Here is a 6000-nt window from a genome sequence, read left to right on the forward strand (position 1 = left end):
CGCACACCACCTGCGGACGTCGCCGCCAATGCCCGGCCAATAAAAACGGGCTATTAGACGGAGTAGTGTCTTTCTTTCTCCTAGGTGACCCGCCATGGGATTATAATGAGCCGCCTGGAATACCATTTCCCGGCGGCTTCATAGAATCAACAGTTGTGTTACATTTTCCTTTGTTTGAGCATCCTGCGTCACTCTATATAGCCGATCTTTTATAATGGCAAAATAAGGGTATGGAAGGGCGATGCCCGGCCGGAGTTGTTGACCATCGATTACTCTCACTTGGTCAAAGGCATGCTTAAGGGTTTCATCCCAGGACTGCTCCAAAGGGAAATCCCCCTCAGGGAATTCCCTGAGAAGAGGAGGGGCGGTAGCCTCGCCCCTTCCTTCGTCATTCCGACTTGGAGCGGTCGAGGATGGCCCCGGCTCCGCCTCCCCTGCAAAAGCATTGCACACCGCACATCTCCTCATTTTAGTGCAGGACCCATCCGCGCAAATTCCCTCTAATACATTTCTAAAACCCGGCCAATCGGTCTCCAAAATCAGCAGATGGGTGGGGCGGGAACTAACCGCGGCCTCCATTCTATGTTTTTCCCCCCGGAATTTGATCACCAAGGTCACCATAGGATACTTGTTAACATCCCCATGCACACACCTTACCCTCACCTGTTTAGCTGTGCCCGAAGCCTCGGGTTGAACCAAGCCTTGGTGGATGGTGGTCTGATTACAACCTGTATCCAGCAATGCTTGGTGAGTACCCCCCTTGATTCTTACCGGTATCCGGTACGCTCCGGCCCAATCGGGGGCAGACTGCGGGATATCGGAGACCCGTACCACCGTCCCCACCTCCATCAGCGACACTGATCCCGGAAGTGGCCCGGATCTCCGCATCACCAGCATGCCGGCCCAGGCGCTACGCTCGTACCTGTGTCGGCGGTGCCCCCACCGGAGGGGGAGGGCGGCTGAAGGTTGGGGAAGGTGTTGTTTCCCATGGCCGGAAAGCTGTTCTCGGGAAGCCGGCAGTTGTTGAGCCTTGAGCTGAGCTTAAATTCTAGACATTTTTTGAAGAGTAAAGAAACAAATATTAAACTGATCACTGCTGTTATTGCACACTAAATAATACTGAAGTCTAAAAAATACTTCTAAATGCAAATCTGCAGTAGGAGGTCGCGTCACAGGTGTTGTTGAAGGAAAAGAGAGAGAATGATCAGAGTGCATCACGCTTTAAATATCATTATAAAAAATAATGATGTCATAAAGTGCGTATTGAATCCCAACAGATGGTTTGTTTGAGTGTGTGTGTGTTAAAAAGCTTGTGACAAAAAGTATTAACCCTAAACAACCAGCAGGCAAGCATACTCAATCCCAATGGTATGTGTCTCTGTGTGTTTCTGTCTGTTTGTCTGTGCGTGTCTTGTTAAAATTGAATATTTGCTCTTGGTGTGAAGGGACAGTTCACTTAAAATGAAAAATTTTGCACACAGTGCCCTGTGTTGCCCTTGAGAACAATTTAAGGTAGTAAAACTCTAGTGCACAAAATAAATAATTTACAGAATTAGGCCTATTCATTTAAAAATGGAAGTGAACATTATGGGTATTTGACAAATACTGGCTTCTGGGTATTTTTAAGCATTGCACCATTAAACTTATACTAAATGTAAAGTGACATGTAAACTAAATATTAAAGGAAGCATCTGACCAATAAAAATGGAAACTTTTAAGTTCTTAGTACTTTTTCGCACTTCGTAATTCTTCAGCATATTCAAACTGATACAAACAGTGCACTTTCTGGTGTGCATCGCCCAGTGGGTGTGACTGGCATGCCAAATTACAAAATATACAACACATAAAAAATATATAAGATAAATATATACAATCCTGCCCAGATGTGGATCTTTACCATCTGAGACCTGTTGCTCAAAGAGAGGTGCTTTGGCTTCACGTGAAGAACCTTTAAGGTTTCCTGAATGGGAGGGGTGTCAAAGCTTATCACTGGTGTCCTTTATCAGTGAACTAATTATGAATGAATAAATGAACATTATATTTGTATAACACTTTTCTACACTCACTCAAAGCACTTTACACAGTGAACAAGGGTGTCACAAACGCCTACGAAGGCGCCTCCCCGATCGGCCACCGGAGATCCGATTCACCTGAATTCTAAATTGCCTCCGCAACCCACATACCACGCTTAATTAGTCCACAGCTGATCCCCATTCATCTCCCTCTATTTAAGCTACACGCAGTTACACACTCACTGCGGATTCTTGTTTGTTCCGGCTACACTACTGAGCGTTCTAGTTTACATTCCTCATTGCTGATCTGTTTACCGACCTTGCTTTCCCTCCTGACCACGATTGATTGCTACCTGCCTACCTGAACTCTCGTCTGCCTTCCCGTATTGCTGTCTGCTGCCTGCCCCGACATTCTGCCTGCCTCACCTCGCTCTCTGCCTGCCTACTATTGCCCTGTTCGCCCATTGCTTGACCATTGCCCGTTAACATCAGTGTTTTCAATAAAAACTGCTTATGGATCCCAACTTACCTGAGTCTTTGTTACAAAGGGACTCTCCTAAACCATCACCAGTGTGCAGCATCCACCTGGATGATGCGACGGCAGCCATAGTACACCAGTACACTCACCACACACAAGATGTTGGAGGAGAGGAGAGAGTGGATTGATAGAGCCAACTCACAGCATTCTCTATAATTTAGAGAATATGTAGACATGCTTTTTTATACATAAAAACATACAGACGTTAATGAAACTCATGATAATATAAGACTGTTAGTGTTGTCTTTTGATAGAAGTCATGCCTTGCAGCTCACAAACTGTAGGGAAATTATAGATTTGCTATGTTCATGTAATGCATAAAACCTCTACTAAGTCTCTTTTTAGGTCTGTAGAAATACATATTTTAAAAGATTACAATTTTCTTTTGATAGTTGATTCAGTGACTCATTTCACACAAGACATCAACCGGTGGCATCATAACAAATGGTCACTGAACTAATCATTAAATGGATCTGAATGAATTTTTTGAATATAGTCAAAATACTCGAGCCACATGGATACATTTAAATCTCACAATGTACAAGCACAGAGTAAAAAATGTAATTATGCGCATGCACAATTGGTATTATTGTCATTGATTAAATCATATATTCAAGGAACAGCTTGTGCTCAGTCTTTTATTGTCATGTGTGAAACAGAAGCGAGTGCTCTAAAAGATGCACTTTATTTTTACAGCTAATTTTGCTAATTTTTGCATTTAATTTTCAATAGCTAAATCTTTAAAATACTACAAGTATATAATACTTATATATTACTATAATACTTATATCATATGTGTATACTGTAATATACAAATACTGCACTGTAAGTATTGGGTCTGTGTGAGCCACCTACTGACATCTGTGTCCTCCCACTTTTAAAATGACTGTAACACCCCTAGTTCCTGCTCTTCCTCTGGAAAGAGGATGAGAAAGTTTACTGAAAAAATAAACAAGATAACAGTCTTGCTAGATTGTATGGACCTAAGACAGAACTGTAAGCACAGGTGGTGATTGTTGACAATAACTGTGGCATGCAGACCAATGCCATTCCTCACTCTTCCTCTTTTTTGTTGTGATTGAAGCCACTGTAGATCTGCTCACATCAGGCTGAACACTTGGTGTCTCAGAGAGACCGTGATTCATAACATGATCAATTGATAGGAAATTTCAGCCTCTCCTGTGTCTTCTACACTCTACTCTTCCACCCTGCTGTCCTCTTTCTCTCTGCTCACCATCATTACAGCATCTCTGTTTGGTCTTTCCTCAACTCTTTCAATGCTCACCCATGAAAGAGTTAAGAAAAAACTTCCCCATATCTCATCACTTCTTCCTCCTATTTCCTCTTCCTTTACCCTCTCTCCCTCTTCTCAGTTTGCACCTCTTCTTCATCTTGTTCTTCCTCTTCTTTCTCCTCATTGTTTGTTTGCTCTGAATTTTCATCTAGAATGATTTCTCCATTACGGCATCTGACCAGTTTAAATACGGGACAAATCGGATCACATATTGATTCGATATGGGAGGCATAATTTTATATTTACATCCAGGACGATCCCGTATTTTGTGTGTTTGCTTGTGGAAAATGGCTCAACCCCCTCCCAATAAAAATGTAATTGACATATCTTTACCTAGACGCAGGTCAATGCGAAGTAGAGGGTGCATCCATATCTTTAACTGTTGTCACCTTGCACTTTTCGCTGGCAGCACATTTTCAGAATTCAGGCCTCTGAAGTCCTGCACCCTGTCTGCTTCTTGCCAGAGCCATTCCCTGTGGTGCCGGACCAGGCCCCCCGCACCACTGGAGCCCATACGCCGGCATTAAAGGGAAAGATCCTCCTGCGGGATGTAGGCTCCACTTGCCCGTCAGACGGCCCCCAAGAACCCCAGACGGGCTTAAAGGTGGCCCTAACACAGGCAGCCCATGGATGGGGCAACTACCTCTGACCGGTCTGGCCCAAGTAATCTCTCCAGCCCCACCATCGCCCTTTGGCCAGCGCGTGGTGAATATTACATCGCTGAGTGCCCTCTGGGCCTCGGCTCTCACATGGTAAATAAAAGAGCAGTTTCCTCATTCCCTGGGCCAGCAATCAGGTGAACGCAAGTAACTCACGGTCCCTCGTTCTCCGTCAAGAGACAGCTGGCGAACAGAAATGTATGCTGGTCTCTGGGGTCGCTCGCCCACTCCAGTCACTGGCTACCATTGTGGGCTTGCAGAGCAGCACGTCCCCCCTGGACTGTCTTCCAGGTGGGGCACCTGCCCAGGCACGGTAAGTGCAGTCGTCCACTTGGTGCCGCTGTTGCAGAGGCTGGTGTCCTGGTTAGCGCTCTCCAGCCCCTCGCGGTGGCTCATCAGGATGATTCGCCTCGGCTACAAGATCCAGTTCACCAGACGCCTGCCCAGGTTCAGTGGCATCCTCTCTCCTATGGTCCTCTGGGCGAAGGGAGCAATAGAGCCTGTAACATTAGCCAAGCAGCGAAAGTGTTTTTATAGCCCTTATATTATCGTGCCCAAGAGAGGGAGAGGGTCGGGCCCAATCTTGGATCTGTGTCCCATGAACAAAGCCTTACACAGGCTTCCATTCAGGATATTAATGCAGAAGCACATCCTGGCATCAGTACGACATCAGGATTGGTTCACGGCCATCGACCTGAAGGACGTGTACTTTCACAAATCGATCCTTCCTCAACACAGACCCTTTCTTCGGTTTGCCTTCGAGGGACGAGCATATCAGTACAAAGTCCTCCCCTTCTGTCAGTCCCTATCCCCTCAAGTCTTTACTAAGTTCACAGAGGCTGCCCTGAATCTGCTGAGGGAGAAAACATACGCATTCTCAATTATCTCGATGACTGGCTAATCCTAGCTCACTCACGAGATCTATTGTGTGTACACAGGGACCTTGTGCTTCAGCACCTCGACCGACTCGGGCTTCAGGTCAAGAAGAGCAAGTTCTTGGTATGAAGTTGGACTCAGTCACTCTCAAGGTACGTCTTTTAACTGAACATGCTCAGTCAGTGCTGAACTGCCTGAAGACCTTCATGCAGAAGGTAGCGGTATCAGTGAAACAATTTCAGAGGCTACTGGGGCATATGATATCCTTGGCGGCAGTTGATGCATATGAGACCGCTTCAGCACTGGCTACAGGCTCGAGCCCTGAGGTGGGCATGGCACCACGGCCCCCAGCATGTGACCATCACTCCACAGAGCCGTCAGACTTTCAGCCCTTAGTCGGACCTGGCATTTCAATGGGAAGTTGTTACCCTAGAGCAGGTCACAAGGCACGTTGTGGTCACGACAGACACCTTGAACTCGAGCTCGATTTGCTGGCGGTATTGCTGGCCCTAAGGTGGCTTCGAGCATTGATTCAGGGCAAGCATGTGTTGGTCGGGACCAACAACACAGCGACTGTAGCTTACATAAATTACCAAGGTGGCCAACTCTTGCGTCGCTCAC

This window comes from Xyrauchen texanus, chromosome 34 (assembly GCF_025860055.1).
Source record: "Xyrauchen texanus isolate HMW12.3.18 chromosome 34, RBS_HiC_50CHRs, whole genome shotgun sequence".
In the NCBI taxonomy this organism is placed as follows: domain Eukaryota; kingdom Metazoa; phylum Chordata; class Actinopteri; order Cypriniformes; family Catostomidae; genus Xyrauchen; species Xyrauchen texanus.